The sequence below is a fragment of the Etheostoma cragini genome, chromosome 10, assembly GCF_013103735.1.
Source record: "Etheostoma cragini isolate CJK2018 chromosome 10, CSU_Ecrag_1.0, whole genome shotgun sequence".
Classification (NCBI taxonomy): Eukaryota; Metazoa; Chordata; class Actinopteri; order Perciformes; family Percidae; genus Etheostoma; species Etheostoma cragini.
Window position 1 is genome coordinate 19188230 of NC_048416.1, and position 22861 is coordinate 19211090.

At 41.9% G+C, this 22861-nt stretch overlaps 1 long non-coding RNA gene across 1 annotated transcript in view; it reads right to left on the reverse strand.

Moving 5' to 3' along the window:
- Positions 1–22450, reverse strand: part of LOC117951834 — a 78454-nt gene extending 56004 nt beyond the window's left edge. The window contains exon 1 of the long non-coding RNA XR_004658258.1: positions 22026–22450. This is a non-coding gene — a long non-coding RNA (uncharacterized LOC117951834). The remainder of the gene's footprint in view (positions 1–22025) is intronic.
- Between the last annotated feature and the right edge of the window lie 411 nt (positions 22451–22861).

Genomic DNA, 22861 nt, shown 5'->3' on the forward strand with positions numbered 1-22861 from the left:
AAATATGCAAGAATTTCCTTTTTTGGAAGACTTGTCATGCTACAACTGTTGCTACTGAGTGAGATGTACAAGTGCAGCTGTTGTAGCATACTTAATGAAAAATCATAAGATAGGGCATGATATCACCCTGTGAGCATCTGTCAAGTGTTATTTTCATATGTTCGTATAGCATACTAATATTGAAATAGTCTAACAGTCCCTCCATCCCTTTATCCTCTTCCTTATGCCTATATACCTGCTGCAAGGAAAATCCCTCAGGGAGCAATAAACCATTTATTTCTCCATTCTTGTACACATCCACTCACACTATCATAAAGCCACAGGCCAGAAGTTGGGTGCTTTTGTTCAATGTGCTTTAAAGCACTGATTTCAATCAATTCTAGTTCTGTCAGCCCTGCAAGTAAACAAAGCAGAAATGTTAACACCATCAATGCTGAGCCACTGAACCGCACTTAACCTTGCTTCCTGACTATGGTATAGCCAGCACATCAACCCTTCATCTATAATCTATCCATCCATCATTTCCTCCATCAATGTACCAGTACATCCCACAACCAACACCCATCCGCCAAACCTCTAGTTATGACTTAAAGCAGAGCGTCGCGACATTGGCTCCTGCTGACGTGTTACCAGACATCAACGACAGGGTCACCAAAATCACTCAATTTGCTGGGGTGACAAAAGATCCAGGAGGACCCATGTCAGCAAACCCCCCCCCCCCAACCTTGACAAAGCAGCCACCACAAGCAGGGGCCTGCCTGCTGGCATCAACCTGTGTCTATGTGTTGTTACTTATCATTGATGTGTAACTAATACCAGTGCTTATCTTGAAGATGTCTCCTTTATGAATACTCCATCCAGTGAACTCCATAAAAAGCATTTAGATCATTGTAGCCTCAATTAAAATCTTAAAAAATATTTTAGATCTAGCAGTGTGGAATTTAACAAAAATTTATAACTCGAAAAAATTTATGTTTTTCGTGCAGCATTTATCATTGGATTCCAGTTTGCTCGGTTGTCATGGAGAAGGTATAGTAGGGCAACCATGCCTCCTAAACAAATACATTGATATAGTAATTGTTTGTTTTGACATATATGATTTTGAGGGAAATGCAACTGCTGCTATTATGTTCAGTTGCAAAAACAGTTCCAGTGGATGAAAGCTATGTTCCAGAGACCAGGGTTGGTAACCTGAGTTTTGCAAGTTGTTAGGTTTAGGCAACAAAAGCATTTTGGTAAAGGTTGAGGAAATTTTGTAGTTTCAGTTATGAAGTTACAACAAATTAAACAAGTCCTGCCTCGTGTTTCAAGACTTTTTCAATATTTTACTAAGACGACATTTTACGCGTAAAGTGCTCAATGAGTGCCTCAACAATCCCATCAGATATGTTTATCATGCTTTACGTGGCACAAAGGAATTAAATATGCTGAAAGTAAAACTGCATTAAGTATGAACATTTGTAACTTGGCAAACTAGTTCATTAAAAACGTGGCCTGGGTCGGGCCAATCACAACGTCTAATATGGAGCGAGTTGCAGGTAATGACAACTTGTGGAACAAGTGGAGCCTTTGACCTTTACGCAAAATACGTGACTTGCCCACCCTCATGCTGGGGATACTATGGCCAGCATAAACCCTGTTCAATAAAGAGGTGCGCTGTTGAGGCATTTTTTTTTAAATAAACCAAGATGGCTGCAGCTGCTGCGGAACGTTCTGTTGAAGTACCATTTTCAAATTCTGATGGCAAAAATGCCAACACTCATTCATAGACATTGATGCTACATCTTCACAGCTCATCTCTGCACACTGTAGTCTGTTTACATTTGCCAATCGGCTCAACGCTAAGTCACGTTTCTTTGCCCTGATTGGTTGTAGGGCCTTCCTTGGGGGTGGCAGTAGCTCAGTCCGTAGGGAGTTGGGGTGGGAACCGGAGGGTCACTGATTCAAGTCCAAGTATGGAGCAGCCCACTTACTCTGATATCTCTCCATTTGAGCATGAATAGGTCCTGAGCATGTGTGTGTGTTTCAGGCCTGTGTGAAGTACTTTCAAACAAACAGTGTAAATTGTAATTTCCTCACTGGGGATAAATAAAAAGTATAAATTAAAATTATTAAATTAATTCCAATTGCAATTTGAAAAAATTAAAAAAAAAAAAAACAGATTATACAGATCATGACCAGGGAATCATATCAGAACGGGGTGACAGGGATGGGCAAAGATTTTATAAAAAAGCAAGTAGTGGTACAACATATAGGTCAAATCTTCAAGCGTATACGAATGTATGTGAATGCAAAATACTGAATGGATTCATCGCTACACACAGATTTGTTCACACTTTTGTGCAGGTATCCACATCCACATACATACTGTATATAAGTGTTATGGTGTCTATCTGTTCGTTAGTCTACTTTTTTCTCATCCTCTGTCAGTCATTCTGTCAGGCCATCTGTGTGTATTTCCCCTTCGTGGCAACCTGCCTGCCTGTATTTCTCTCCCCCCCCCCCCTTACTGTCCTATTTGCAGCAAAATGGTTCCTGCCTAGATCAGTGTTTGGGATATTCCTTGCCAAAAATAATACACAGAACCCTGAGTGTGCTTTTGCACATTCCCTGCTGAATGGATGCTTTTGAGTTAAGGATGCTGCAAGTTTAAGAGATATTGCAAGAGATAGGTGTCAGCAAGAATGGCAGCATTGTTAATTAAAACATTCCCCTTGACGGCTCTCCACCTCAGCTACGATATATAGGGCAGTAGTAACATAAGATGCCTTTGATTGTTGAAGAATATAAACACACTCAAGCACACACACTCAAGAGTACTATACTGAAACAGCGGTGGAAATAAAAAGATTTAGACTTAAAAAAGAAAACAACTCTCTTGAGTCTTTCAAAGACTGTGTGTGTGGGGGGGAGTGCATGAATCCAATGGAGGGGTTTTGGTGAGGATGACAGGACTCTTTAAGCTTTCAGCATGCTTGAAGTTAGTATACAGTGCGTTCTCTCAGTGATCCCTGTCACTCCCATCAATTCAGGAAAAAATTATTTTTTGTGTAGTACATTTAAACCAAACCAGTTACAACAACAACAACAACAACGACGAGCGCAAAGATTCATGGGGTGGCTGCTGCCTGTTGCAAGGCAAAAAACGTTGCTGACATCCATCATTCATCCATCACCTCTTTCCCGTTGTTTTATTTCCTCCTTTACCAAAATGGACGAAGTAGGAGTTGAAACAGTGAACAACAACAGTTAGCTGACTGATTAACTGACTAAAAAAATGAAACAGGGATCATACTGATTATCAAAAGAGCAAATTTGGAACAGCAATTGCAAGACAAACCGGTCAAAGCGGTGCAACAGCTGGCCCCACAGTTTACACAAACATCTACAGCTACTCTTGTTGAGCAGACAAATACACCCAACAGTGATACAGTCAAATAAACCCACCAATGACCAGTGAACTTTATGTCTTCATCCATTGCATTTGCATGGTGCAATAGAAATTCCAAGTTTGTTTTTCTTCTAAGTTCTCCTCCTCCAAGCCCTCATCATACACCAAGCAAATATTGCAAGTTAACACTTCACTAATGGTCCCTTTTGGTGCCCATTAACTGCCCAATGATTATCTTTACACACTGCAAACAATCACACGTTACCTTGTGTCACCACAGGGCCAACAAACTGGCTAATGAAGGGCTAGTTTGGAGTGTTGAATAAAGTTGATCACTGAAAAAACTTGATAATACAAGGACTGATGGTGCGTTCCATTTGTATTAGGAAGTCGGAACTTCTGAGATCCAAGTTGGGAATTTTAAATGGAAGGCCCCCAAAGTCCGATTTCCATCTCGAAAAATCTGATAACCTCATTGTATCCAGGGCAAATTTGAGCTCAAAATCTGGTACTGTCCAACTCCTACAACTAAACATGTCACTTCGGTGTTTTAAAACACAAAATACAGCGTAATGTCATATGCTGTTTTTAACTGGTATTGCTAACAATGGCTAATTGCAAAGAGTCCAACTTGTTGTACTGGAACGCAATCATCTCGGGAATGACGTCATTCCCAGTTCCGGTTTCCAACTTCCGAAGTGAATGGAACGCAGCATGAAAGTGGCTGCTTTAAAAGGTCAGGAGGAGTAAAAAATAGAATAATCTATCAAACCATCAATCAGCTATCATTCAAGAGCTCAACATCACTCTAAATTAAGCTAAATTGGGAGTCAACAAAATAACCATAGCATTAAGACTGGAAGCAACTTACTCAAGTTACAAAATATGCAGCACCTCTAAATCTCAATAATTAAAACGTTTTTAAAATCTGTACACAAACAGAGACATAAAAACAACTAGTTGTGGTTTGAGTTGTGTGACATAACTAGTTCTTTGCAACCAACCGCTGGGCGAAGTGACTCTCTTCTCACATCATCGCAAGGTAGCCAGGACCCTCTCATTCAACTCTATGCAAGAAAGCAAATAAGCATTTTTCCCAAAATGTTGAGTTAACTCTTTAACACAATTTCCTGTCGTTGCTACATTGGAAACACTTTGTTCAAGTTAAGTTCTGCATGGCTAAAAAAAAACATTTTGTATCTTGTTCCTTAACCACACTGCTCCCCAATTTGTGTAGAAATTGGTCATAAAACAGAAAAATAAGAGAGATTAAGATATGATCTCCCTACCATGGAGATTTTAAGAAAAAGTGGGGGTAAATGTTTACAAATCCCTAATACTAGAGAAGAATATTTTAAGTTAAATGAACAAGTCAAAGTACAACTGTAACTTCGCTCCTGTAGAGAGGAATGACAAAGGCCGGGGAGGAGGGTACATGACACCTCTATCTGTTGACTCTACACATGTGTAGTGTTTAATTAGCGGTAATCCAATTGAATGATAAGGCTTCCTGTTAAGCGAGGTGCAAAGGGTTGAAATAAACAGCTTACAAGACTATTAAACACCAAAGATGCAGCCTACAACCTATAGGAAGACAAATCCCTGACCTTTACACAGTGAGCATCAGTCCACTCCTCAGGTATGACCTGACCTCCGGGAGCGGCTTCATGGTGCTTCAGGCTCTAACTTTGTCAGATCTAAGACTTTTTCCTCATTATTAAAGCAGATAAAATAAGAAGAAGGACACAGAGAGAGGATGTAAATTGAAAGGATTAAAGATAAAAGCCATGCAGGATCAATGCAAAGACAATTTTGGTAATATAAAAGCATCAATTCTTATCTCACTTTTATTGTATCTAGCCTGCATTTTTTATAAAGAAAAAAGGCCTTTTCAAGCGAGATCAAAAAGTATGGCAAGCATGTGTTTCTAACTAGAACCCCGACGCACACGCTGTACAAAACGCTGTCATTAGGTCATTATGATAGTGATCTCTTTCTCTCATCAAAGCCTCTGTTTCAAAACCACCCATGAGCCAAAGGTGTCAGCTTGTAAAGAGTCTCTCCAAAGCTCATCCAATCAGGCTCAAATCATCATCCAAGCCCCTTATCCTGCAGATTAATGAAATTCAGTATATACATGATTTAGAACAATTGGTCTGAGAGGAACAACAGTTGGTTGATGCAGAAGGCATGTGCTTTTTTGAGGAATAAATAAAGCTGTGTGGTAAAAAAAAAAAAAAGACTGATTGGAACCATGGCAACAGACTCCTTAGTAAACAGTTTATGGAAGCCCAGTAGGAAACCGGGTGGTTGGGTAAAGACAGCCTTTTGCTAATCAGTGCATACCAACACCTCCAGTGCACAAACCTCCATGAATTTCTCAGGAACAGATGTGTCAACTCTTGCCGGCCCCTACGCTGCGGCGCTGCAGGGATTAAGCCAATCACAACTGTTATTCAAAGAGAATGGTTGCATAAATTACTGTGTGTGGGGATGTATGTGTGCTTCATGGTGCTCAGTATGTTATAATCTACTCAGATATCTGTCTTTGAGCTAGTGCCACCTGAAGATAAAATGGTCACTCTTGCACAACATTTCAAAGAACTGTCTAGTGAGCTCTAGCATACTTGTTGAATTCAAACTATAAATAGCCTACAGCGGGGAGTTGTGTCGTTAAATATAACGTTGCAACTGGCTGCACTGTGATCAATAAACCAGCAGCAGAAAGACCGAAGCAATCTTACAGGATACACTAAAGATACAATTCCTCCAATCATCAAAGTTTCACAGTCCAACACAAACCCTGGGACCAGCTCTGAATCAAAGACTATCACTCTCTAACAAACAGGTAACACAACACAGCACATGAGCATTCATGGAAGCATACACAAATACGCTGATTCTAAACACACACACACACACTCCTCCATGAGAAACATTTAGCCTCATTCACAGCCTGCTCTTCTCCCAATATGTATCCCAATGCATAATTTACCCCAATCATTTATCAAAAATAAGTATCCGCTGGGGCAACAAGATTGGCGGTGAAGTGACACATCTGAGGTCAAGGGTAAATTATCTTTGAGGGACTGCTCCGCACTGTGGGTTGTTGCCAAGCTGCGGTGCTGGATGGTAAGGTGGCGGCGGTGGATGGGATAAAAGGGGAGGCATAGTGGGGGGGCTGCCAGTGCAGATGCCCGCAAACAGACCGCCTTGCCTCAGAGACACGAGAGCTGCCGGAGCCTCAGACAGCTCTCTCCATCACCCCCTCCAACTCCCAACCCTCCCGTTGCCATCTGTGAAGCGCACACACAAACACATAAAGAAAGACAGCACCACCAACTAAGAGGCCCAGGGACACTTAGCCACGTTAGCAGCATTACTAAGACCGATGTGCCGGGTAACTGCTGACATGCTTTAAAAAGACTTAGAGAGAGTGAGAGTTAGTAAAAAGGGAGGGAGACAGAGCTGCTGAGCCAGATGGTTGGTCTAAGCTAAGCTAAGCGCCAAAGAAGATTGAGATACAAGCCAGGTGAATTCTCTTTTTTTGACAGGTGGGCAGAGAAGGGCCGTCTGGGGTTGACAGTACTGCCATGTTTTCAATAAGCAGTGCTGCGCATGTGTGTGTGTGTGTCCTAAAGTGTGGCAGGAGTAGCCGCGCTGATGGCGCGACCATTTTTGTGTGAATATGTATGCGTGTCTGCTATTCTGTTTCTACGTGTCCATATGGGAAGTATGTGAGCGTGTATTGTGACATTGTGTTTATTTTTCAATGCACGTGTGTATTGTAAGCCTTGGTGGTTTAGCCCTGCACTTGCATCAATTACAGCGGATGGTGTTGACAAGTGTAATGACAGAGTGAGGACCTCTAATAGGCCAGCCTGTCACAGAGAGGAGAGTAAGCTACTGTGTTCAGCACTCTTCACGTTTCCTTTTTTTTCTCTCCCCTCTGTGCTATTTTTACTTTCCCCACTAAACTATTCCTCTCTCTGCTTTCATTTTTACTTCTTTTTTATCCTCATCTGTCGTCAGGTTAAAAAGGTAATTTAAAGTGACTCAATTTTAGCTTTTTCCTTTGAGGGAGACTTTGTCCTACTGTCAAGGATGAAGCCAAATTTTTTTGAAGGTCGTGATTTGGAATCAACCACGTAGACCAGGGCCATAATCACCTATTTAACATGGGGGGCATTTTCAATGAATACCTTCTGCAACCCAATCCTCCATCTCACCCTTATTCCCACCCAAGAGAGTCTGGGGGGAAATTGTTTTAGAGACTCAACAGCTAAACTGACCTTTTTTACGAATTTTGAAACTACAATCAGAGGATTTAAGTCATGTTACACGAAAGGCTAAGCTCAAAAACCTAAAATTATAATGTTTAATGTACTTCTTTGACCTTTTGACATTGAGACCTGAACAATTCCCCAAACACTTTGGTCTTTTAAATGTAGATGTAGAAAACCTCTAGAAAATTTCTTTGATGTGACAAGGGTAAAATAGAATTTAATTTGGTAAAAGCATGAAATATTCCTGCACTTTGATATATTATTCAGTCAAAGGAGCCATGACAACTGCAAACATGGGTTAGGTTTTATCAAAACATTCGCAGTTTGGAACAAAGCTGAAGTTACCTTGTAATCCTTGATCCTTTCCAGATTTCAATCTGACTGAAATCCTGCATGATTGAATCTCGTGTCATCTAATTGTACACATGATGGTGAAAATTTAAGTTGGAATGGCTAGCTTTGTGCTATATGAGCTCACAAACTCTGCAACAAATCTTGTAGTAATTGTCCTTTAACATAAGTAATAGGATTTTAATACATTTTGATTGTTGGAATATGTATTGAAGAAGAGTCTTAATCGTCTAACAGTGGGTAGCTACTATATCAATCTGGGATGCAGAGTCAAATCTGCCGTACTAATGATTAGTCTGGGAGAGGCAAATGCATTTTGTGATCACTTCAGTGAACGCAGACAGTGCAAAATTTGTTCATAAAAGATAAAAATGCTGTGCACAGATGAACTGTGTAGACACAAACTTGCACACAGAAACACAGAAACACACACACACATTTGTGTTCACAGTTTCATGGGCTCTAATCTGCAATGCATTCAATATGTGGAGCTATTGACCAGTGCTGTGGTGGGCAAAGGTACATGGCACACAGAAACATGTACGCTAGTCCCCATACATGTATCCAATCAGGCTCTCGCCTGGCTCCAATGCCAGTGGGGCCAATCAGATGCCCCAGATGCAGCCCACCCCCCAACCCACCGCGGAAACACACGCATATCTATAGTGAACACACATGCACACACATCAATCCAGCTGTGGTTCTTGGACATAATCCAAGTTGCCTGCAAGGTGGCATCTGTGTGTATGTGTGTGTGCGTGTGTGAAAGAGATGATCTTCTATCAGAAAACAGGAGAATCATATCCGCAATCATTGTTGGCCACCCGCAAAACAGAGGAACTGAACACTTAAAGAGCACAGAGAGACAGCGAGCAAGGGAGAGAAAACGTTACTGAGAGCAAAAGAAAAAAGCAGGCAGTCATTGAATCATTCTCACACAGAGAGCTTTGGCCCAGATCAGCCAGAGAGATAAAGGAAGAGGATTACACTGGCTGAAAAGACTTGGAAGTATCCTGAGTCTCCTCTGACTGTCTGCCACTTCTACAAAGTCACCTCTGACAATGGAACTGTGTGTTAGCGGAGTGATAGATCAAAAACACACAAGTACATTTGAGAAGTAAGTCGTAGTGATGCGGAGGTCATTCAAATGTCCCAAACATGAAGAGATGTACAGTGTGTTGCAGAATAGGCAAATGAGCAGTGTTTGTGATGGTGACTGAGTGTGTCCATGACAAAATGTGGAAAACTTGAATCATTTGTCCATGATGTGGTTGGTTAACAGTGCAGAAAGGACTCACCTGTGGTACAGAGGGCTGGTTTGATGCTATCCAGAACTATACGTGCCGCAGGGAGACAATCTGTGTCTGTAAGGGTTAAAGACAAACATTTATAGTTAGTTTCACCTTAAAGGGATTATTTTACAGCTTGGGTCCCATTTGTATGGCTTTGGCCTTTATATCAGTTAGGGTAACTTTGGATTTGTCAAAGTAATTGCTGAGATTTGGAAATAAAGCCACTTTGCTGTGGCAGTTTCACAAAGCAAGACGGATCAGACTGGTTGTAATCAAGACTGCAGTTTAGCAAGCCCATTTAAAACACTTTCGTATTGAGGGAAATTCAAAAGCACTCACAAAGTGCGGATAACAATCCTTTATTGCACAGGAGGCTGTGTTTATGGTTTAACTGGGAAGTAGGTCTGTATGCAGGGTGGACATTTTAACTTTTGGTATTCCAAATAAGTTTGGCAATTCTTGTTGTTTGTTTAAAAGATAATTGAGAGTATGGGTGTGTTGGGGCTATTACCAGTATAAATGGTGGCCACAGCTAGCAGCGTGCTATTTGCTAATGGGTATTGACTGTTTGAGGCTTCCTGACAATAGTGTGAGCCCTGTTTGTTGTGGACATGTTTGCACATTTGTTTCTTTAACAGGAAACATCCAACACATCTGGGATATTTTAACATCTTTAATTAATATGCATTTTTGAGTTTCTTACCTCTCCTTTAGGCAGCACTTGTACATGCTCTTTCAGAACCAGGAAGTGCCAAACCAGGTCCAGCCTCTTTGGACTCCTTTTATGGAGGTTGTCACTACCCAATGTGAGTTGAGTGCAGATGTGAGTTCGGCATGCGTCACGTTTCAACAAGTAGCCTATGATCCTAACAATTGACTTCTGTAATGTCAATACAATACAAATGGACCTACATGCCGAAGTTTGTTCACTGCTGGCTACAAGTTAGCATCAAACACAACAAAGGCTGTCAGTTGAATGGCGTTTTGAGCTAACGTTAGCAATCAAACAATCTTAGATAACTAAGCTAGGAAACCCTAAACGTTCTGAAATGATTACCATCTTCTGTTATTGTTTCTAATGACAAAAGTTTATAATTTTATAGATTTCACAAATTTCAATATGACACACTATGCCATAAACCATTTAAATCTGAGCATGCACAACTCACATCTGCACTAGACTCAAATCGGGTAGTGACAGAGGTGTTCCTAGGGGAATGCACCAACCGTGGTATAGGTGGAGGGGGGTTGTGATGTGTTTTGAGAAAATACTAGGTTTCTAAAATGTTTTTTAACTGATTAAACATTTTATATGTGATTTGGTGGCTCTTAACTTATTAGGTACCGGAGAAACTGATAAATCGCTGTTGTGAGTTGATTGATTTATTAATTGGTATTTCCTAAAGTAGGATGGGGGTCATAACTTAAAGGGCCTTTTCTCAAAAAAAATACTGTATTCCTTTTGCTGTTCTGTCACTTGAAATAGATTTAAAACATTGAAACGGGAATGGCTTGCACCTTTCCTACTTTGGCTCTTGAGCTGTAGTTTAAGCAAAGTGGTGGCCTGAACATCAGTGCCAAACCACAGTGCCATATTGCCAGTGAAGTTTAAGATTATGTTTTTTGTAATATCCTTTACATGAGATGTTAGTAAATGTTAGTGTCTTTTTGTAATATCCTTTACATGAGATGTTAGTAAATATTAGTGTCTTTTCCATGCCATTTCTTGAGACGGGAGTGACATTTTATATGTTTTCTACTGTTGTAGCAGCTGGAGTGATGCTGCTTTATGATGACCTTAAATAGCTTATTGATTTCTGGTAAAGCAGGAATGGACAGACTAGAGTTTCTTTCTCTGCCAACCTCCTTTTGTGTTTTGTCCCTTCCAAGCCATTGGGATTACCAGGGTCAGGTTTATTGTGGTAAAAAAATACTTGTTCACTCACTCTGCCTTCTGCTGAAAATAAACACACACATACAAACACGTACACACAACCCTCGCTATAGTGTGATTTTGCTGTGTGTTGCGTTTAATGGCAGCCGTGGAGTTACTTATCCAAAAAGGTCAAAAGCATAATGGTTTATAATCTCCTTGTGGACAACCTTCTTGCCCAACAACACTGCTACTTGTAACAAAGAACTGGGCCTCAGCCCTCAGCTGTCGCTTACCCTCCTTGGCTGCCACCAAGCAGACCTTAGACGACTGGTCCATTATCTTACGGCCTATCGACTTGTCAGACAAATTCAAATTTCACATGTCAATTAAATGAGTGTTTCCCTGGTGATTAGCAGATTCCACTAATTGTCGCTCCCTCACTCCCTCCACCTCTTTCCTCCACTTTTTTTGGCCCATTCCCCTCCTCCTCTTGCTCTCCTGCCATTTTCCACATGGAGGAGCAGGGAATGGGGCTTTGTACCGTTGGGCCCCATGTCAAAGATGGCTCCTCAGCTTCATCCCCCAGCCACGCTCCTCCTCTTAAACTCCCAGATCCCCTCTCTCAACTCTGGGGTGTAAGGACAAGATGGACTTAAAGAGTGAATGTGTGTGCATGTCTCTGTGTGTGTTTGGGGAGCATATACAGATCACACAAGCGTGAAGAAGTATATAGGGCTGAGTGCATATGCATTTCAATCTGTTTGGGGCCACAGCATCAGGATGGAGTATGGGTTGCTTGGAAAAATTCAGCCCTAGAATCTCATGTGCACTTTACAAACGTGAGCACAGGGACACGGCCACTCTGACACACACTCCCACACGTGCACCCTGGCAGATAATTACCCCAACAGCCTCTGGAGAGCAGAACGCCCATGTTGGCCCCATAACCGCTTTAGACAAGGGCCATGGCACACCCAAGAACCTCCTTCTTTGAATATCTCCCAAGCCATGTGTTTGTTTCGCTTGACTCAATGAACCTGATCACAGTTGTGTTGAAAAATGTTAAATCAAGACATTGAAGAACTCTGAAAATGGAATTAGTTTAAGTAGAAGTATACATGAATGTGTAATCCAATACACAGCATTATACTTTAAACGTCCACACTATTTAATAATATTTCCTTACTTCACTGCTTGGAAATGTCTCACTCCTTGATCAAATAAACTCTTAAGGTCACGTTCAAGTAGCTGTTTGCTTCCATCTTGCCTTGCTCCCAATCTAGGAGTAGAAAATCTTCATGAAATTATTGCATATTAAGTGAGTCACCCTTTTGATTTCCAATGAAAGTGGTTCCTGCAGGTGTTGGATGAATGCATTGAAAATAAAAACTGGTCTATTTCCCGCATGAAGATCAATACACCCACACACATATGCCCTGCTCTGATCACTTTGACAAGTGTGTCATGTTGGCGCTGTCTGAGAGCTCTACAATATTGGGATTTTAAAACCTTTGAAAGCAAGCCAGACAGAAAACTCTCCTCCAGTCTTAAGCAAGGCTCTAATCAACCCTCATTACAATTATCCACAGTGGACAGCAGCTCCAAACACTGGGTGACATCTTAAAACTGTGTGAATGGTCCCTACCCCCAACAGCCCCCCCCCCATCACCTAATGTTCAACACTAACCAAGCATTACACAGACCTACATTCACAACTACAATAGAAAACACTGCAGCAGGCCAGTGCAGCCCAGACAGTTTCGTTTGCACTTTATCAGACTATACAAAACAGCAACGCCTCATTGAGCCACAATTTGCTGCTAGTTTCCTACAAGAAGCAAAACAATGAATGGGGCGGCGTGGTCTTCCTTTTTGTGCCAAAGCACCGGACCAGAGAAGGCACATGGACACACACACACATATACACACAGCCAGAGTAGAGGAAGTACATACTGAGAGAGAAAGCAGTGAGAGCAGAAGAACAACACACTCCAGAACACGTCTGTCACATCCTTCAAAGGACAACATGAGTATGCTGCTGCGCCACTCAAAATAACACAGTAAAATTGCACACTTCAACAAAACAAACCTCTCATTTTACTTGTATCAGTGCATACGGTATGTGTAGAACAGACTTACATACACAAATGTATGGTTTCAATTTAAATGAGTAACTACTGCAACTTTCATGTCTTACATTGGCCTTCCTACAGAAGCCACAGGAGAGAACAATGGCTTGTCCTCATGACTGGGTCACGGACATGGCAGTGTTTAAAAACCGCTTGGGGATGAAATACTTCTGTTGGGGCAATTGCTCTCCTTTTCCCTCCCTCTGCTTCCCCCGTCTCAGTCCCTCTTCCTCTCTCTTTGTCTCCTTCACTCTTCCTCTCTAGTTTTACTACCACGATAATTCCTGAGTGAGTAAGCGAGCGTGTTTTGTGTGCGTGAGCCAGTCAAGGCTGAAGTCCTGCTTGTGCATTTGTGTAGTCATGCGAAAGCACGTGGGAATGAGTGTGTTGCTTAAGGATGAGTGCTGCGGCAGAGTGTGTTAAGGGAGACAGAAAACTGCACAACCAGAGGGGCTTACTTACAGTAAGGCTATCAAATAGCCAAAAAAAAACTACAGTTAGGAGTTTGTCTGTGGCTGCCCCTGCACACACAACATAGGCAAAAAGAAACCCTGGAACTGCAATTCTCTTTGGAATGAGAGTATTGCAAATGATAAAATAATGTCTAAAGGATAAAGGCTGCACATATCTAAATAAACAAAGGCCAGGAGTGTCTTTGCAATGCATACCAGATTCATTAGCATACAAACAGAGATCAAAAGGCTTTGTCAAGTTCAGTATATTATAGCTTTCTGCTTAAAGAATTCCTTATCAGAGTACATTCAAGAGCACCCCGCCCCCCTGCCCCTCTCTCCCCCCCCCCCCCTTGACTTCCAACTACCACTAGCCTTACAGTGCAATTTTAAACAGAAGAACAGCTCCTCTGGAGAAGAAAATTACGTTGCCATGACAACATTGACAACACTGAATGTTGTTTTGGACCCCAGGAAGACTAGTTGGTCGTCTAGGCGTCAGCTAATGGGGATCTTAATGGGGGTCCTATGACAAGACGGTGCAGATTATGTGCTGATTGTGCCTTGTGTGTGAGAGTGTGTGTTGGCCTCCCTTGTTCCACCTTAACCCGCCCCACCCCAACCTTGCCATACCCTCTTCCAGCTGGCAGCTGTTGGTCCTGGTACAGGATGGGTGTGTGTTGTTTTGTCTGCATGCGCGGGGATAAATAAATTATGAGAGTGTTGGATCTTTGGGACAGGGCTCGGCCGCTGCTCTGTTTTGCTGCAGCTTTTCCGTCCTGTCCACATGGCAAAAAAAGGGTAAGAGATGGCCGCTAATTGGAAGTGGCGAGGTGATCTGATGACACTGCAGGGATACTTTGGTTTGTCACAACGTGTAAAGGGTGGCTGCCTTCAAGGAGGAGTTAATCAATGCACAGCTTAAAGCAAACGACTCAGGACAGAGCACAGTTGCTGGTCAGAGGGTATGGTTAAAATCAAGAGACATTTCAGACAGACAATTACTTTTCCCGCTGACTTTGAAGCTATTAAAACACAGAAACTACAACTACTGCACCTCTAGCAATACATCACACACAAAACTGCACCGTACCAATATATTATGTCAACACTGTCATCTGAAGTAGACAAGCTTGTGATTTTGATATTTTACCTCAGCTGCTGAGGTAACTACTGATAACAGAGCACACCACAACCTACAGAAAACTGTGATAGAGAGCCTGTGAAAGAGAAGATAAAAATGCATAAGCTCGGAGCATCAATCATGGTCCGAAAAAGTGATCCCATTCACAATCAATTTCCATGGTACCTTCACTCCCTAGAGCACATATGATACTTTTTCCCCAATGACTTTCTTCACACTTACAAAGGCATTTGAAATGGGACATAGTAAGAGAAAAAAATAGATTTTTTTGCGTCCGGGAATGCCTACATACCTGCATCCAAACATGTCATATGTTCCCCTCTAATTCACCTTTTAAAGCAAAGCGCATCAGACATAATATCTATGTCTAAACCTCACTCTCTCTTTTTCTTTTTCATTCTCTCTCACTCACACACATGCACATTACCCGCCACGTTGTACGGTGCACTACACTGACTTGTAAAGTTGTGATTTACACTTGTGTACTAAAAACAGCTTGAGGCAAACAAACACATTAAAATCACAAATGCTGAGGTCTTCAAAGTGTGCCAGCAGTTGGGCTAATTTATTGAGGCACCCTTAATTTAACATTGAGGCAGACATTTTTTTTTCTCACAAAATACACTTAAACTAAAAGGAGAAAGAGTTTAAGAAAGTTTCTAGAACCGTCTATCATACATGAAACCTGGGTATTGTGTATATGCACCCAGACCACCTCTGGTGCGTCCCTTGGAGAAATTAAGACCTTTAGAAACCCATTTACATTGTAAACACACCATGCAAATCTTGTTTACCATGTTGGGGGTCTGTAGGGCATGGTGGTTGGTCGCAGGTCTGAGGATGGAGGATCTAGGGAATCTCCCTGGACCACCACACAGACATAAACACACACAGTGCTCACCCTGCACCCACTGACTGCATGGACCCCCCTGGGGAGAGCGCCCACCTCCTGACCTCCTCCAACAGGGGGGTCAAAGGGAATTTAACACAAGGGTCCTACATTCTTTAAAGGTGATAATTGATGTACCTGCTGGCAGGGGGTCACCAGGCACAGGGTAAACATGCAATGACTTTCTATATGCCCCCCATCCCCATTCCCACCCTGCTAAATAGTATGCATGACTGTGACCTGGTTAAATTATGCTATCAAGCCAGGCGTGACAGCATGTCACCCATTAAAGTGAACTGGGTCTGCTTGGTGTCTGAGAAACCGGGTGTCTCAGTTAACTATAACTAAATCATTAGCGATGGCATGGTCAAGTACATGCTAGAGGATAGCTGTATTAAATAGACTGTAAGCTAAGTGGAAGATCCAGAACGAAAAAGAGCTCAACAACAAAATAATCAGTGCAGCCTAATCCCAAATCTCTATTTTCTCTAAAGCTCTGCAAACCTGGGAGCAGGTAAGGAGAGAGTGATGGATGACAGCAGGGAAGCAGTGAGGTCTACTTTGCTCCGTCTTACACTCTGAGTCTCCTAAACTCTCTGTTGCATTGGGCCTTGCCCTTATCATCACTATCCGCAGACCAATAAGATAAGATAACACATACTTTAATGTTACTTTTATGTTACCGTTTTATCAAAGGTGGCTGACTTTTTTATAGGAGGAATTCAGTACCCGCTTTTCAATTCAAACTAAATTTACACTGCTTCAGCACAAAAATCACAGAAATCTTACTGGGTAACGCCATGTGATATTTTATGTTTTTCTTATTATCCACAAATCAGAAGAATAAAAGACAATATTGAATTGATCCCACTAACAAGTATTGTCTGTGTATCTTATTCTGCTGTGCCACAAACCTCCAATGTTGCCCGCAAACCTTTAAAAACACATCAATGTGCCACACCATTGCACTGGATTACATGTTCCATGATTATGCTGAACATGGACATTGTAGTTTATTTTGAGTCCCTGATGCATCATCCTGCTGCTGTAAATCCTCACAAGTGCACCAAATGTGTATTAATCTTTAGCTGAAAATTGTCCCTATTAAATATTCAGTTTTCTACTGTTTTCTCCTGAAAACTACTGACTGTTTTAAGACATTTCTTAGCCTTTTTTTTTTAAAGTGAAACTATATATTTGTTGTCGGGTTTGTTCTTTTCATGGCATTTATTGAAAATGACAAAAATACTAGCTAGGAAGCTGGGTTTAATACAAAAAAAGAAAAAATACATTTGTATGATAACATGTTTCAAAGAACATCCATGAAAAAAGTATTCCAGCTTCTAAATTGTGAATATTTTCTAGTTTCTTCACTCCTCTATGACAGTAAATTGAATATGTTTAAGACATGTGAGAACATCATCGTGGGCTTTTGGAAACACTGATCGACATTTTCCATCCTTTTTAGACATTTTATAGATCAAACAACTAATTAATCGAGACAATAATTGACAGATGAATCGACAAGTAATCGTTAGTTGCAGCCCTGAACATTAAAAAAATATTATTAATTTAAAATATTAAAAAAGGGATGATATATGTGCTGGTGTCCTGTGTGTTGTGAGTTCAGTTTAGTTTTTGTTTTTTTTCCAGCCAACAGTCAATACACTGATAACATACAAAAAATAACATTGTTGTTTTTACTACCACCAACAAAAGTAAAACAATTATATGGGTGTAGGCTTAAGCCTGAGCTTATTACACTTACCCTTTTGTACATGAAATTATATTCTTTCATACGAAAATGAAAGTTACAGAAACTAAGCATACACAATATAACCCAGTACAACACAACAACTCCAAACCAAATTGTGTACCTTCTGGTATCCTCACTTCTGTTTTATATTTATTAATCACCTTATGTTTACATATTTTGTTTAATCGGTTGACTGTGTTACACTTTTTCACGTCAATTTCTAATTCATTCCACAGTTTAGTTAGTTAGTGGTGATTATCTTAGATAAGAGTGCCAGGCAGTGCGGTTATTTTCTAGTCTCTGCCCACATGTGGTTCCCCCCAGCCACACACTAGGCTTGGGGAGGTTATAAAAGCCGAGGGGGTGATTAAGAAGCAGGAATAATGGCCTCCACAAAACTAGGAATGTGTTTCACTCCTACAACGGCTCCGGAATCGTTCTAAATCGGACTGTCGCCGTTGATATCAGGAATGATTCTGCTGCTCTTGAGTAGGGACAGTTGCTGAGGTTTTAACATTATGTTCAAAGGAACTGGCCTAGGAGAATATGGGAAGCAGAGGCAGGATGTACTATAAGTTGTGATTTATGTCCGAGGGTGACCTCTGAGGATTTAGGTTGGGTCTATCTAGAGCTGTGCTGACCTATCCACCAGTTCTGCATTGTTGAAGGTTGGTGGATCCTTCTAAATCCAGGATTGCAAAGTCACATATACAAACACCTTCACCTCTCCTCTCTTTCCCACATACAGACACACCAAGAAGAGAGAGACAGAAAGAGTTATCGTTGGCTGCTACCTGCCTCCTAAGCATGCCCAAACCACATCACTTTCCTCATTACTGGAGCTTCATGGCTTTTTAGGGCTCTGTGCTTTATCTGGGATTTCACATTTCCCAGCCTGCCACTTGACATGGCTCAACCAGCTGCCAGCAATCAAATAGCAGAGGGCAGCAGCGGGGCTGGCTGAGTCTTCAGGCTGCACCTTGATTTGAGAATTCCACATCACAGCCACTGGCCCTGCTAAGCTTCTGTAATTACAGGCTACACATCCCATCACGCCTCCAACCCTATTTCTACCCCACATCATACACTGACCTGGCATAATGGGCGCAGGGGAAGGGGGTGCATACAGGGAGATAAAGATGGTCACGGGTCAGGGGTAGATTCTAAGGATGTGGATCTGTGCCTCGAAAGGCATAAAGTGTGTAACAGTGTTGGGAAAGGACTGAGAATATGCTCCATTTTCCAGCTATACTGTCAATCTCAGATTGCTGCGTGTATGAAACAACCCTGTGTGTTTTTTTGCATTTCTGCATGCATGTACAGTTGTTCTTGCATCTAAAGTACACACATAGTATGTGTATGTTCCTAATTGAGAGGTAAGCAAAAAAAGTTGCCTTTAAAGTTGCCAATAAATATCCTGCCAGTAATGTTAAACACCTGCCCGTAAAGCCCAGAGGAATGCTAAATGAAACCAAGTTGCAGAGCCTGTCTCCTGTCTGGGGTCTCAAGTCAAGACAGCAGGATTTGTAATGGCTGTATCCAGAATTACTGGGTTCAAGCAGAACAGCCAGGAAGCAAGAAAAAAAAAACATGACATGGTTGGCAACACTGCTTTTCCTCCCTCCAACGGCCAGTCATGTGTGTCCCGTTTACAGTACAGAATAGTCAAGAGTATTCTTAAGTGTAATTGCAAAGCGGAATCACTGCTACAACTTTTGGCATCAAAATGATGTCAAAAGACATCATGGCAGCATGGTTTTTAATGCCACTCTTATGGCTGAGTGATCAAAGTTCCTCATGGAGTACTGTATAATACTAGTGGACATATGTGTGTTTAAACAAAAAAAGTGTTCTTTGTGCAAGTGTGAGCTAGATAAAGTAAGACAGATTATTATCGCGATTCAAAACATGCCCCCCTGATCTTCTCGCTCCAGTGTCACACGCTCATAAAACATTCACCCCACACACACACACACACACACACACGCCTGTACATGCACAAAGATAACCGTGCACATATGCACTAATGCACCTACATTCACAAAGATATAGTGTCACGGCAGGAAGAGGCTCTCGCTGTGCTTTGGAGCCTCCAGGGGTGAAGGAGAGCATCTGACCCCAGAAGCCAGAGACGCTGCCGTTTGGCCTCATCTCTGGTTTCGATTCCCTAAACTCCTGACGCCTTCCTCCCACTGCACCTGTTGAGCGCCAATAGACCCCCTGCCCAGACCCTTTCACCACAGAGAATATATGGCCCAGCTCCCTGGTCCAGTCTGGCTAATTGCTACTGGCCTCAAACTGGCCCCAAATGCCACAAGGGGACGGGTCGTTTAGCTGCTGTTGCCAACCTGAGGCACAGCTCAGCAGTCTTCCCACTCACTGGTGCCCCTCCATTCCTTAACAAGGGCCAGATAAGGCTGACCGAGCACAAGCGTTTACTTCCAGAGTCACAGGCTGCCCCATTCAACTCAGAGATTAAGCACTGCTGTCTACACGCAACCATGAATAATGAAGTTATCACTCCAGACAGGCAGGCAACAGCAGCGTGAGTTACATACACCAGTAATCCCATAGGCTGCTGCGCACATGTGCCAAAACATATACAGTAGTAGCGCCACTGTATAGCTCATGCATTATTTCACATTGCAAAAGACTCGCTAAGAGCCAATTAAAGATCTTCAATGGCCTTAGGTTTAAGTGTAGGATCTTCAATTTAGCTTTACTATCATCTTACAATAGAACAATGCTTTGGCGTGGAAAGCCAAGGGGCCAGGTGCAAAGAAGAGTTACGCGGCCCCACTACACGCTAATTTAGCACAAGTGCCTTTGGAAACAACTTCAAGTGCCCTGCATAGACAAAGAATACACGAAGTAATGAATTCGTTGCTAGCCTTGCAGACTGCATTCAGCACCAGGGCTGGGTACCCGATTACGTTTTAGGCACCTTATTACCAAGTATACCAAAATACCTCGTCATTCAATTCCAACTTTCAATACGTTAGGAGTAAATCTCATCAGCGTCGGTGAGCCACTGCAGCATGCTTCTACCAAGATATAATGATGTTGGAGATTGGCTGTCCAACGTTATATGTCGTAGAGACACGCAGGAAAAACTCTACATTGCGCACAAAGACGGGCTCACAGAGTAGAAGCTGAAAGTTATAGTATTGTTCAGGAACCAGGGAAGTCATGGTATTGGTGTCGGTACAAGTATCGAACATTTTTAAAGATATCCAGCACTATTCAGAACTCACATGTAGCATAATTGTATTATATAAGATGTCATCAGCACAATAGATCTGTGGAGACAGGTATAATATACCTAAGAATTTGTTAAGTTGCACTGTTAAATTTAAGCTGGTTATTTAAAACTAAAAAAGGTAACGTCTGCCAAGAATAGGGATATTCATTTGACAAAATGTATATAGTTGAAGATTTGTATGTATACTATCGTAATTTAGTATTATCTGTTAGGCTAACTATGACCTCACCACCTCTTGTCAGGCTGAAGTCCTTGTAGTCAGGACAGCAGGTGGCAAGATGATAGAAGCAGCCTGTTCATCATCTTCAAAAATAATGTCCATTTGTCCATTTTACTTTGACAGGAATCTTTTATTGTGATAAGACATCTAAACTGGAATTATTTAGACTTGTGCAGTGAGGTGTAGTGTAAGTTTAGTGTTGTACATTTATAAACACAAATTAATATTTTTAAGTTTGATTATTAGTGTTGATGTTGTTGCCTATTTTTTATATTATTATCTTTTCTCTTATTATTATTTACATCTATGTTTTCTTTTCAACTCTAGTAACACTTTGGTATACTATATCTGAGTTACAGCCCACGCAATTTTCTAAACATCTTTCTCATCGTTAATTGTGGAACAAAACCCTCCCTCGTGCTGCCTCTCTACAGCTGTACCTGACGTGAGAGTGGATAATAGCAGACAGCACGTGACTGCAGCACTCTCCAGTCTGGACTCACGGCAGGTCTGTCAGAGCCTCCCTCGTGGGGACGACACACGCACTGGAAAGATAAAAATAGACGCCATTCATGTTTTGAAAGGGAGCTTAGAAATCTACACGATTCTCATCCAACTTGGTAAACTTTATCACAAACGCTTGCTTTTTAGTAGTGGAATCATTAAAAATATTTAAACTGTCCGTCTGTTTACTGTACAACAATGCGTAAAAGCACCCAGACCAGCCCCGCACGGATTTCACTCCTCCCTCCTGTACTTGCCATTCAGGTAAAAACAGTAGTGTTTTCTGTTCCATCGCATACACCTCACCCCCGTCTCGTGAGAGCGACACTGACACAATTTGCCCACTCGCACAACAAGTCTTATCGCCTCTGCTATGAACTGCGTCATCGGCTTCAGAGAGGGGCAAGGTATGGCACCATATCTGCATGAATGAAAGTGACGGAATTAAAGCACTCAGTCAGCAGGCGACTCACTCAGCCTCCAGTACGTCTGTCTGTCTCGCCTGTGTGGCGCTCTGCTGCATCCTTCAATGAGCATCACTTTGTGGAGCCGGTGCGAGCCATCCTCCTTTACAAACACCGGTCCTGAACATCCTAGACAGTCCGTCCTGCGACATATTTTTAGTTTGGACCCGTTGATGTCACTTCCTGCTTGGGTAATAGCTTGCACAAATGAGCACAATGATGTGGAGGGGTGTTCAGAGGAGCCGTAAGAGGGGATGTTCGAGGTCACGCCGCAGGCGAGTTCACAAGGTCATGCATAAGCAAAATTTCCAGACGCAGACAAGAAGCGCGTTAGTCTCGAAAATGACAGCCATCATCCCATCTGGCTCACTCCAAATGTGCCCTGTACTTTTACATAACCAGTTACATCCACATCATCCTACCCCCCTGTGATGCGCCGGAGAGTTTCATTTCCTGGTACGTTGTGCGCATTTACGGCCACGGTTATGCAATGATTAAGGCGGCATCGTCACTTCAGCTGTCAGCGTCACTATGCGTCTGCATCACAACCGGTTATAATAGATTAAGCACATGAGGCTCAATAAAAGCTATAGTTTCATCACAAAGTCCTAGGAACACCTGTTGGAGTCATAGAAGGAATTTTAGGAGATGCACAGTTAAATGTGGGTCTCCTGTTCTTTTTCAGTTTAAAAGGAGCATGTGGCCTATTTCAACTATATTACATCAACTGTGTTACTTCTCACAAAGTTCCAAGCTACTCATTGCTTTAAGAAATCTACTTGCTCTTTGACACACATTAAGATAATCTGGAAGATTCAAAATGGGCATTTTTGTATCTGCCTGCA